General features: G+C 37.0%; 1 protein-coding gene across 1 annotated transcript in view; it reads right to left on the reverse strand.

Moving 5' to 3' along the window:
- Nucleotides 1–1,658, reverse strand: part of LOC144960253 (uncharacterized) — an 11,390-nt gene extending 9,732 nt beyond the window's left edge. Inside the window, exon 1 of the mRNA XM_078893284.1 lies at nucleotides 1,568–1,658. The gene's annotated coding sequence lies outside the window, so the exon portion shown is untranslated. The remainder of the gene's footprint in view (nucleotides 1–1,567) is intronic.
- Between the last annotated feature and the right edge of the window lie 12,012 nt (nucleotides 1,659–13,670).

Here is a 13,670-nt window from a genome sequence, read left to right on the forward strand (position 1 = left end):
TAGTAAAAATTGAATTATGAAAAAAAGATTATCAGACTTTGATCTCAGATTTCTGGATGGGACGTAGAATTTAAGCATGTCATTAATGCACCCAGGAGAACCAGAGTGCAGTGATTTAAAAACAATTATTACAGATCTTATATTATATACGTTTCTCAACGGGAAGCCAGTGGAGCTCTCTTTGCAGATTGATTTCTCCTCTTTCTATAAATAAGCCTGGCAGCATCGTTCTGGGCTACCTGAAGGGATTTTTATTTTATCTTTATTTATAGAAGAGAGGAGAGAATTGCAATAATCAAGCTTTGACCGTATTAGAGAATTAACAAGACAGAAATGTCTCTTGTAATGAGATGTAAACCCACTCAACCCTAACACCGACTATATCCGTAGTTTACCCGGGTTACTTTTACCCCATGCCTATTTATTACATTTTTCTGAGACAAATTGTCGGCGTGGTATCAAAGCTAATGTTTTAAATTGTTAGATGTTAAGGGTAGTTTATTAAAACAATCTAAGTACATGCTCATTTTAAATACATTTTTTCCAATTTTGAAAAGTAGCAAAAATCTCTAGGATTGAATTAGTTAACACTGTGTAATCTTCCCTAATCATGTGTGAACACAACATATTTATACACCGTCAAGCGAAGATGATCAAACTACCTACTCAACCTAAATAACAATGGCAGCTGCCACATTCCACAACTCTCTCCGCCCTCGAATACAAAATACTCAGAATACTCAGGAGTGACGTCACACCTTCTACTTTTCTGAGTCTAAAATCATTGGAAGTGTGTTTGTAACCAGCCCCTTTGGAGGACTAATAATGAATAGGTTGCATATTGAATCATAATGATAAGGAAGCATAACTATTTTATTGGCAGGATGTGTATTGTGGAGATTCTCGGGAATCTGGGCCCCGAGTGACGTCAACTTTATTCTATTTAGTGCGGCTATGTGGTCTAGTGGTATGACACTCGCTTTCGGATCGGAGGGTCCTGGGTTCGAGCCTCGCGCTCGGCGCATAGCTGAGTCCTTGGAAAATGCTCTTCACTCACATTCTCTCACCGTACTCAGGTGTAAAATGAGTACCTGGCGTTGTCTTTGTCCGAAAAATTGTAATATCGCCTATCGCATGTCCCGTCCTACATGTTAAGTGTTGCTGTTGACCAGGGACCCCTTGTAAAGCGCTTTGAGCACAATTAGTGGATATTGCGCTATATAAAGCTCAATTTATATTATTTTTAAGTGCGAGGATGGATAATCTTTATTGACGGCCAGGTTCAATTGAGACTAGACAATAAGATGCCATCACTCTGAAACCAGAGGATCAATAATCACACAAGGTATGTATTCACTCCTCCAGAAGATTGGTTTTACACTTCTAATGAGTTTTGAACCAGCTTTTAAATATATCACATTTTTGTACCCTATTCAGTTCGATTTCGAGTAGTATTCCGATTCAGGTTCAGATACGTCATCGAAATCCACATTGAAACTAATCTCAAAAGAGTGGTTTTACACTTCCAATGAAATTGGAACCAGATTTATTTTTTTAAATATCACACTTCTGTTCCCTATTGAGTCCGACTTCCGAGTTATAATATTCAGATTCAGATTCAGATTTAGATTCAGGTTCAGATACCTCATCGAAATCTACACGACAACTAATCTCAAACGGTAACGATATTTAAATCTTAAAGTCTTTCAATGATGTCCGCGTTTAGATAATATTGCGCATATCTCAACAATAAAAATCAAATTAATTATTTGTGAAATATTTATTTCCCTCTTTATTTGTTATCAGTGGCTGTAAGGTGTCCTTGGCGGAATTTAATTCCCATAAACTTTTCAAGTGTCTCGTCTCTTATCACGCGATGGATATTCAGCCAAACTCTAAATTTTAAAAAAATGCTCGCATTCCAAAATTTGGCCAGAAAATTCGTCCAAATTAAATATCGATCGATTAAAATGCCCCCCCCCCCCCCCATCTTGGCCAAAAATTTTTTTTTAAAAATCCACTCAAACCTGGGACTTCAAGATACTTATACTTGTATAAGTCCCAGGTTTGAGAGTTTTTGCCAAGATGGGGGTCATTTAAATCGATCTATATAATTTGGAAGACGGATTTTCTGGCCAAATTAGTTTAAAACGTGTTTTTTCGGGGTTCGCATTGAAGTATTGACATAAAAACTTAAAGTGAATCTTTTTCGGATCTTGTTTAATTCGTAATTTACGATCAGGATATCATGATCAACTCAGGGGGGCAAAGTCGTGAGTGGTGAGTGGTAAGACCTTGTCCTGTGACCCCGGAAGGTCCTGGGTTCAAGCCCCTCTTTAGGCGCTGCACTTTTGTTTGTTTTTTTTTTTTTTTTGGTTTGATTTTTCTTGGGCAAGATATTTTACCCCCGATTTGCTCACTTAAGACAAAATGGATGATTCCTGTTGAAAGCAGGATGTGTTTGATGGAGTTTAGTGTTTCTTTTCTAGGAAACCCGCCGAAACCCGACAATATCCGACAAAGTTATGGAAAGTAGGCAACAGTGGGGAGTGAACCTGAGACTCAGGGAAGTGTACACCAGTGGGGAATAAACCTGAGACTATGGTTATCGGCTGATTTAGTAAAAAAGGAACATCCGATGGATTGTCTATAATATATTCCTTTAAGGAATGCCGAGGTGACGACGTCTAAAGATATTCACGCAAAAGTATATAATTTGTGCGACTATGTGGTCTAGTGAGTTGTATGACACTCGTTTCCGGACCGGAAGGTTCTGAGTTTGAGCCTCGCTCGGCGCATACTTGAGCCCTTGTAAAAGTCTCTTTACTCACTTTCTCTCACCGTACTCAGGTGTAAAACGAGTACCTGGCCGTTAACAGCGTTGTCTCTGTCCGAAAAAAATTGTAATATCGCCTAACAGGCGTCATGTCTTGTCCTACATGTTAAGTCATGCTGAGATAAGAAAGACTTGGAGGTAGACAAACGAATCAATTAATTTTGAACCAAACATTAAATCAGGTTTTTACATAAAGAACAAAATTTGAGACTACCTTATCTTGACACGTTCCCTAGGGGGGGGGGGGGGGGGGGGGGGGGGGGGGGGGGGTTACGGCGCTTACGACACATTTAGGTTATTTCAGCGCCAGCTAAAAAAAAATCAACTTGAGCTTTTATATAGAGCAATATCCGCTAAACGTGCTCAAAGCGCTTTACAAAGGGTTCCTGACCAACCGCAATACGTGGTAACATGTAGAACGAGACATGACGCCTGTTCATATATTACAATTTTTTATTTTTCCGACAGAGACAACGATGATAACGACCAGGTACCCATTTTACACCTGAGTAGGGTGAGAGAATATGAGTAAAAAGGGCCATTTCCAAGGATTGAACTATGCACGGAGCGAGGCTTCAACCCAGGGTATTTCCATCCGAAAGCGAGGAAGAAAATGGGATAGTTAATTTTTAAAAAGTAATCTAGATTTACATTCAAAAGCACCCGAGAATAAGACAAAGGGGAACGGTTATAATAGGGAATTTATGTAGAATCCAAGAGAACGCAATCAGCGAATTGAATTTGAGATCAACTAAAATCCTCATCCAGACACCAGCACAGATGGAAGACACTCAAATGTTTATGGGAGCGTCAATGGGAGCGATCTAGATTCATGTTTTCGTCCAACCAAGTCATCAATCACATGAATTGTTTCTGTCCAACGATTGGATATTTCTTAACAATTGCAAACACGCTGCATTATTTTTCAAAGTTATAACCATACCCATGTGTCAATCTGAAGAAAATGACCAATCGTCATGCTATGTTTGTTTGTTTGTTTTTAAGGGTTTTACGGCGCTAGTGACACATTTAGGTCATATCAGCGCCAGTAAAAAGGGAGAAAATGGGATAGTAAAGAGTTCTAGAATAACAATAAAGCACCCAAGAAAAGGGAAGACAAAGGGGAATTGGTTCAAATAGGAAACAGATGTAGATTCCAAAAGCACTCTATCAAAGTACTTAGTTTGAGATCAATAAAAGTCTCATCCAGGCACCAGCACACTAAGGTCCCCACTGAGAGGAAAACACTCAAATGTTTTACAAATCATATATAATATAAAGAAAACATAATGCATTACATAACAGAGAGATGATTTAAAAGGAAAAAATATCATCTCCCAAAACTAATTATACATTCAACTGTTTCCCTCTCAGCCACGGTATCTGGCCAGGACCAGGACAAAACCAAATAATCTCATTCCAAGACATGGAAAGCAAGTTGGAAAACAGATATAGGGGGATAGAAGAGACAGTATGTACCTCCCTGCCCACTATGGGAGGTCAGAAACCCCATCCAGTATCGTGATGTTAGACATTTCAAAACCTGTGAACACTTTTCACAATGTGGGTCACTTTGAGCACATATTCCAATGTGACAATGACCTCAAGCACATGGAAATGTAATATAGACCATCCCCATTTTCAAAGACCTTGACAATTGGATTCAATAGTCTGATGTCGTCGCCCAGCAACGGCGTGGTTCTAAATAAAGAAAATCTATACTTTTTATTCTTCATGCTGGCTAGAACTTTTCATATGTCTTGTGATCAGAATGTGTAAAAGTCATAACATGATCAGATTTATAATGGGTTTTTTCCTCTGGATACGCTTTTATGCTCGTAGGAGAAATATTTCATAAAGGCGTCCGCCATTGTTCCGATAGTTTAAAGCCAGTTACTAAGTTACCATGCGTCATTACGAGGGAAGTGACGTTAAAGCATATTGCCAAGGACGATGACAATTGGCAAATCGTCAACTACCAAGGACCTTGGTAATTGACAAATTGTCAATACGCTTCAACAGTCGTAACCTCACTTCCCTCGTAACGACGCATGGTAACTTAGTAACTGGCTCTAAACTATCGGAACAATGGCGGACGCCCTTATGAAATATTCGAATATAATAGTTCGAAGATGACGTCACTCATGCCTTTGTTATTGTTTTTGCCATCCGCGTTTGTGAGTTGTTCTCACTAAACTGTATTAACCAGACTATATAACTTCATGGTTACACAGAGTTTGTGTGTTGGTCCGTTATACTTCCGGATGGCAATGTTGTGAACTCCTTGGCCAAGCGCATACTATCTATATGTAGAATCCAAGAGAGTGTATGCAAAGAGTCGTGGCAAAAAAAAAAAAAATATTTTAAAAATAACGCGGATCGAAAATGATGATGTGTTTTGAAACCGACAAGAGTAAATATACCGAGATAGATCGAGAGGCTCACCTTGGACTTTGTTTTATTTATCCAGAGAATAACGTAATATTTCGAAAGTTTGTGTGTTTTGTTTCTCTCCTTAAAAGATAAATCATTTGCAACTGAAGAAATGTCTTTTATTTACCTTAAAATTTAAATAACCTCGGCGTTTAATCAAAATATCTCTTCCAACTTTCACAGACAAGACTTAGTGGAAAGGAAGATAGACTATAGATAGTATGCGCTTGGCTAAGAAGCTCATAACATTGCCATCCGGAAGTTAACGGACCGACACACAAAACTTTGTGTATCCATGAACGATTATAGTCTGGTTAATACAATTCAGTGAGCATTACTCATAAACGCGGATGGCAAAAAACAATAACAAAGACCCGAGTGACGTCATCTTTGAACTATCTATACACACTATATATAAAACGTGCAGTCCTTGGTTAAAAACACACGAGCACACAACCAATCGTGTGTTCCCAACCACAGATGACAAGCCTACAACTTCGGACACCAGAACTGAGCATTACTCATAATTTTAAAAGAAGGAACGAAGTTGACGTCACTCAGCTCTTTGCTGTCATTTTAGATAGCCAGTTAGTGATTAGTACTCAGTAAATTATATTAATCAGAAGGTTCACACAGTTTTGTGTGTTGGCATGTTAAATTTTGGCTGGCGGATATTGTATTATACCTAAACGCATAGCATCAATTGAGACGATGGGGAAAAAAAAAAGATAAAATGTTCACAACATCCATCAGTCAAATTAAACATCTCAACGCACAAAACTGTGTGTAACCGTTAACATTTAGAGTCTGATTGATATATAACGTAATGATAGCTAATCACTCACTTAGGTACAGGTTGTCTACAAAAAAAAAATAACAAAGAGTTGAGTCACGTAATTCTCGTCCTTTCCATAATACAGAATTGGATTCAATAGTCTGATGTCACGTCGCCCAGCAACAGCGGCCATCTTGGGTCTAAACAAAGAAAATCGGTACTTTTTATTCTTCATGCTGGCTAGAACTTTTCACATGTCATGTGATCAGAATGTGTAAAAGTCAAAACATGATCATATTTATAATGTTTTTCTCATCGGGATACACTTTTATGCTCGTCGGAGAAATATTTCATAAGAGCGTCAGCCATTGTTCCGATAGTTTAGAGCCAGTTACAAAGTTACCATGCGTCATTACGAGGGAAGTGACGTCATGACTGTTGAAGCCTATTATGAGGCTGTAGCAGTATGCGCTTGGCTAAGAAGCTCACACATACAGTTTAGTGAGAATTACTCATACACGTGGATGGCAAAAACAATAACAAAGACCTGAGTGACGTCATCTTCGTACTATCTATAGATAGAAGTTGACGTCACTCAGGTCTTTGTTACTGTTTTTTGCCATCCGCGTTTGTGAGTAATTCTCACGAAACTGGATTAAGCTGACTATAGATAGAATGCGCTTGGCCGAGGAGTTCACAACATTGCCATCCGGAAGTATAACGGACCAACACACAAACTCTGTGTAACAATGAACTTTTATAGTCTGGTTAATACAGTTTAGTGAGAACAACTCACAAAAGCGGATGGCAAAAACAATAACAAAGGCCTGAGTGACGTCATCTGCATACTATCTATAGATAGTATGCGCTTGGCTCCATGTACGTTTATATCAGGTTTATACAGTTCAGTGAGCATTACTCATAAACGCGGATGGCAAAAAAACAATAACAAAGACCTGAGTGACGTCAACTTCTATCTATAGATAGTACAAAGATGACGTCACTCAGGTCTTTGTTATTGTTTTTGCCATCCACGTTTATGAGTAATTCTCACTAAACTATCTATAAACGATCGTGGTTACACATAGTTTTGTGTGTTGGTCCGTTATACTTCCGGATGGCAATGTTGTGAACTCCTTAGCCGAGCGCATACTATATATAACGGATCAACATGCAAAACTTTGTGTAGTCTTGAACGTTTATAGATAGTAGGAAGTTAACGTTGCTCGGGTCTTTGTTATTGCAGGGGGGGGGGGGGGGTTCCCCATGTTTATGAGTAATTCTCACTAAACTGTATTACCAGACCATAGATAGAATGAAGTTGACGTCACTCAGGTATTTGTTATTGCTTTTTGCCATCCACGTTTATGAGCATCACGCATTGAGCGTCACCCAGTGATGAAAATGCGCGTTATAAAAGTCATGTCATGTCCCACTTAACTGTTTTATCCAGACTATAAAATTCGTGGTTTACACATAGTTTTGTGTGTTAGTCCGTTATATTTCCGGATGGCAATGTTGTGAACTTCTTAGCCAAGCGTATACTATCTATACCCGTTCAAGCTTACACATAGTTTTGTGTGTTAGTCCGTTATATTTCCGGATGGCAATGTTGTGAGTTTCTTAGTCATAGTCTGGTCGATACAAAAGTAAAACTTACTGATAAACATGAATGGCAAAAAAAAAAACAAAAAAAAACAACTATAACAAAGACCTGAGTGACGTCAACATTGTTATATCTATCTTATATTAACCAATGACTCGAGCACACAGAAACATAATATTAAAAAAAAAATGAATTAAAGATATAAAATTAGGATAAAAATTTATGTTTTCTTAGGCTGTGGGTATAATTTGTGATGGCCTTTCTTTCGCAAGATATTAAGAAATCCAGGCACCAATTTACTCATGAATGATTCAATCTTGCCTTGTGCATCGATGATACTTTGCTTGCTTTTAAAGGTTTTACGGCGTTTGCAACACGTTAAGGTCATATCAGCGCCAGTAAAAAGGAAGAAAATCGGTTAGTAAAAAGTTGTAGGTAAGACAAAGGGGAATACATTCAATGTCTACAAATCATATATAGTATGTAAACAAAACATAATACAGTGCATAACAGAGAGATGATTTACAAGGGAAAAAAATATCATCTCCCAAAACTAACTATACATTTGACTCTTTCCCCCTCAGCCCAGGGCCAAGACAAAACCAGGTAATCTCATTCCAAGACAAAGACAGAAAGCAAGTTGGAAAACACATATAGGGGGATAGAAGACACAGTCAGTACCTCCCTGTCCACTATGGGAGGCATTGAAGGTAATGGCGACGGATGTCGAGAGAACAAATGGACATTTTGATTTTATCGATCTCTCTCTCCGTCAAATTCAAATTAGCCATTCATTTTTGTTGTTGGATGTTTTCAGGCAGAGAATTCCATATTCGGATGGTGCTTGGAAAAAACGAGTTGAAATGGGCATTAACTCTTGACTGTGGGACCTGGTATGAGTGCTGTTTTCTTTCGTTTTGAATCAGGAAGCAATCAATTGGAATCGTTGTCAGTCCATGACGGGCCTGACGGAGACTTTGGCGTTTTGGATTGTGCGTCTCTCGTTTACTCTTGGGGTACCCAACACATGCACTATAATCTAAAATTGGCCGTACAAAGACTTGATAGCAAATTTCTCTGATGTTCCTTGGACAACTTTGTAAGTTACTTACATTTCTTCGAAAGAATCCAAGTTATGTATTGGCTTTTTTTTTTTTACAAACGTAATCGATGTGGTGCTGCCAAGACATTTTGCTGTCAAGAGTAAATCCGAAATATTCTGAGTTTCTTTTTTTTTTTTTTTTGCGTTGTCTCCAGTTTTAATAGCAATCTTAACTTTTCTTTTTGTTCGTGGTACGAATTAGCTGGTATGTTTTCGGCCGTGAAGTACCATGGAATGGAGTGACTGAGGCCATCAGTGGGATGATAACACAAGCCCCCAAATTGAAAATGATTGAACAAATATGGTAATGTACATCATTTGAAAGATTTCATCCTTCCCCACACTTTAATAAGAACATCGGACAGGTCATTTCAATGTCAAGATATTATGTCATAAAAAGATGTTAAAAAGTGGTCTAAAGACATTGGAATAACCAGTCCGATGGTCTTTTTCTAAAGTGTGGGGAAGGGTGAAATCTATCAAATTAATAATGTACACTTTACCATATTTGTTTAATACTTATCAATGGGGGGGGGGGGGGGGGGGGCACATTTAGGGGCTGGTCTAGGTCACCCCAACTGGCCTTAGTTAGTCACCCCATTCCACGGTAGTACTAAAAAAAAAAAAAAATAGAAGAAAAAAAATATTCAAAACTTTCCGGACCAGACAACTCCCCCCCCCCCCCCCCCACCCCCATCGTATAATCCCGGCGACGTGTTATCTTGTATAGCCGGCACGTTACATGGGGTTATTTACTGATGACGCTATCGTTACATTTTTTACTCGTCAATAAATAAATTATTATCATTAATAACCCCAAATCTCAGCAAGGGAGAAAATAAACAGACGTGTGTGCAATGTGGAATATCGATATATTTGTTATCAATCTCATTAATTTATGTAACGACATAATATGTAAGGACTTACATAGAGTTATTTATTGACAAATCGGATAAAAACCAAATTGTTGTGTGGACTTTTCCTTGTGATTCAACGATTCTTTTCAATACAATATTTTACCCGGGAAGGGGGGTGGGGCTGGAGTGGAGTGGAAGGGATATCATATACTTTGTTACCCACTGACTAAAAACGGTATTGTGTCTAGCCGGGTGTTAAAAATTGAATGTAGAAAAGAAATAGGCTTCATTTTTACTTAGTAATTGGTTCTAAACTATCGGAACAATGGCGGACGCCCTTATGAAACACTTCTCCGACGAACATAAAAATGTATCTAGAGGAGAAAAAACAATATATTCTGATCATGTTTTGACTTTAATATATCTACAGGACTATTTGTTTACTTTGTTTTTGTTTGTTTTTAAGGGTTTTACGGCGCTTGCAACACATTTAGGTTATATCAGCGCCAGTAAAAAGGAAGAAAATGGGATAGTAAAAAGTTCTAGAATTACAATTGAAGCATCCACGAGAAAGTAAGACATAGGGGAACTGGGAACAAATAGGGATCAGATGTAGATTCCAAGAGCGTATCACCAATGTACTTAGTTTGAGATCACCTATAAGTCTCATCCAGACACAAGCACAAAATCCAACAAAGAGGAATACACTCAAATGCTTACATTATACATTAAAAAATAACAAATATAGTAATAAATAACAAGAGATGATTTTCAAGGAAAAAAATATCATCTCCCAAAACAATAACTATGCATTTGACTGTTTCCCTCCCAGCCAGGACTCTGACCAGGGCCGGGAAAAAAACTAAGTAATCTCATTCCAAGACAAAGACAGAAAGCATGTTGGAAAACATATATAAGGGGATAGAAGACACAGTGTGTACCTCCTTGCCCGCTATGGGAGGTCAGGAACCCCACCCAGTTTGTTTACTTTGTAAAGTTGAGCAAACTGTAACAACTGTTAGCTGCCTACATCAATAAGAACAACAACAACTACCACTATTAATTTTATTATTATTAATATTATTATTATTATTACTATTATTATTATTATTATTATTATTATCATTATCATTATCATTATTATTATTATTATTATTATTATTATTATTATTATTATTATTATTATTATTATTACTATTATTATTATTATTATTATCATTATTATTATTATTATTATTATTATTATTATTATTATTATATTATTATTATTATCATTATTATTATTATTATTATCATTATTATTATTATTATTATTATCATTATTATTATTATTATTATTATCATTATTATTATTATTATTATTATTATTATTATTATTATTATTATTATTATTATTATTATTATCATTATTATTATTATTATTATTATTATTATTATTATTATTATTATTATTATTATTATTATTATTATTATTATTATTATTACCACTATTATTCCCCCAACTACTACTATTTTTGTTAATACTACTACTACTCTTCTTCTTCTTCTTACGACTACTACTACCACCACCACTACTACTACCACCACCAACTTTACCCAACGTGACGGAATAACGAGGATATACTGTAACCCCCCCAAAAAAACTGGCCCACAATTTCATGTCGGATCATCACACTTGTACAACATTATAATATTATGAAGACGTAAATACACAGACATATATATTGTATTATAATCTAATATATCATGTATCTAATCTCTGACCGTATGTCTGTACCAGAGATAGATCACTGTGAGAGGAACTGGATATGTTTACTTTGTGGTCATTAAGATTAGGGAACAAAGAGAATTTGACGTTAATCTACGTATCAGTATTATCAAATCGAGGTACAAAGAACATTTGTGTTAGTGTTCGGTTATGTGATCTAGTTTTTTGTTTGTTTTGTTTTTAAGGGTTTTACGGCGCTTCCAACACATTTAGGTTATATCAGCACCAGTAAAAAGAAAGAAAATGGGATAGTAAAAAGTTATAGAATTACAATTAAAGCACCCAAGAAAAATTAAGACATAGGGGAACTAGGAACAAATAGGGATCAGATGTAGAATCCAAGAGCATATCACCAATGTACTTAGTTTGAAATCACTTACAAGTCTCATCTGGACACAAGCACAAAATCCAACAAAGAGGAATACACTCAAATGCTTACATTATACATTAAAAATAACAAATAATAATACATATCAGAGAGATGATTTACAAAGAAAAAAATATCATCTCCCAAACAATAACTATGCATTTGACTGTTTCCCTCCCAGCCAGGGCCAGGACAAAACCAAGTAATCTCATTCCAAGACAAAGACAGAAAGCATGTTGAAAAACAGTTATAAGGGGATAGAAGACACAGTATGTACCCCCCTGCCCACTATGGGAGGTCAGGAACCCCACTACAGTATGTGGTCTAGTGAGTGGTTTGACTATGACACTGGCCTTCGGATCGGAAGGTCAAGCGTTCGAGACTCGCTATGATACGGCGCATAGTTGAATTCTTGGAAAAGGCTCTTTACTAACATTCTCTCACCGTACTCTGATGTAAAATAGGTGCCTGGCCGCGTTGTCTCCGTCTGAATTTTTTTTTTTTTTTGTAAAATCGCCTAACAGGCGTCATGTCTCGCCCTGCATACTGTATTAAATGTTGCTGTTGGCCAAGTAAAGCGCATTGAGCACGTTAAGTGGATAATGCGCTGTATAAAAACTCGAGTAAAAAAAAAGTTTGTTTGTTTGTTTTACTGCGCTTGCAACACATTAGGGTCATATCAGCGCCAGTAAAAAGGAAGAAAACGGGATAGTAAAAAAAAATTATAGATTTACAATTAAACCACCCAAAAATAAGTAAGGCAAATGGGAATTGGTTCAAATAGGGAACAGATGTAGATTCTACGACCACACTATCAAAGCACTTTGTTTGAGATCACCTAAATGTCTCATCCTGACACAAACATAGGTCCCCACTCAATTGTTTACAATAAAAAATTTAATCTCCCAAAACTCTAATTAAACATTTGACTGTTTCCCTCCCAGCCAGGGTATCCGCCAGGGCCAGGACAAAACCAAGTAATCTCAATCCAAGACAAAGACAGAAATCACGTTGAAAAAGAGATACTGTATATGTTTTTGTTTTTAAGGATTTTACGGCACTTGCAACACAATAAGGTCATATCAGCGCCAGTAAAAAGGAAGAAAATGAGATAGTAAAAAGTTCTAGAATTACAATTCACCCAAGAAAAGGTAAGACAAAGGGGAATTGGTTCAAATAGGAAACAAGATGTGGATTCCAAGAGCATACTGTCAAAGTACTTAGTTTGAGATCACTAAAAGTCTCATCCAGACACAAGCACAGGTCCCCAGTAAGAGGAATACACTCAAATGTTTTACAAATCATATATAATATAAAGAAAACATAATTCAGTGCATAACAGAGAGATGATTTACAAGGAAAAAATATCATCTCCCAAAACAAACTATACATTTGACTGTTTCCCTCCCAGTCAGGGCATCTGGCCAGGACCAGGACAAAACCAAGTAATCTCATTCCAAGACAAAGACAGAAAGCAAGTTGGAAAACAGATAAAGGGGATAGAAGATGCAGTAAGTACCTCCCTGCCCACTATGGGAGGTCAGGAACCCCACCCAGAAAAAGAGATATAGGTGTGTGGGGGGGGGGGGGTGTTTTTGTTTGTTTTTAAGGTCTTTACAGTACAGCGCTAGCAACACATTTAGGTCATACTAGCGCCAGTAAAAAGGATGAACATTGGATAGTAAAAATATTCTAGATGTGTAATTAAAAGGACATGAGGAAAAGTAAGACAAAGGGGAATTGGTTCAAATAGGGAACAGGTGTAGATTCCCAGTTTGAGATCACCTAAATGTCTCACCCAGGCCCAGATACCAGCACAAGATCCCACTAAGAGGAATACACTCAAATGTTTAAAAATCATATGTTAAAAATAAAAAAATGAACAGTGCATAACAAAGAGATGATGTACAAGGAGAAAAAATATTA

The sequence above is a fragment of the Berghia stephanieae genome, chromosome 15 (assembly GCF_034508935.2).
Source record: "Berghia stephanieae isolate SIO BIC M18660-M18661 chromosome 15, UCSD_Bste_1.3, whole genome shotgun sequence".
Taxonomy (NCBI): Eukaryota; Metazoa; Mollusca; class Gastropoda; order Nudibranchia; family Aeolidiidae; genus Berghia; species Berghia stephanieae.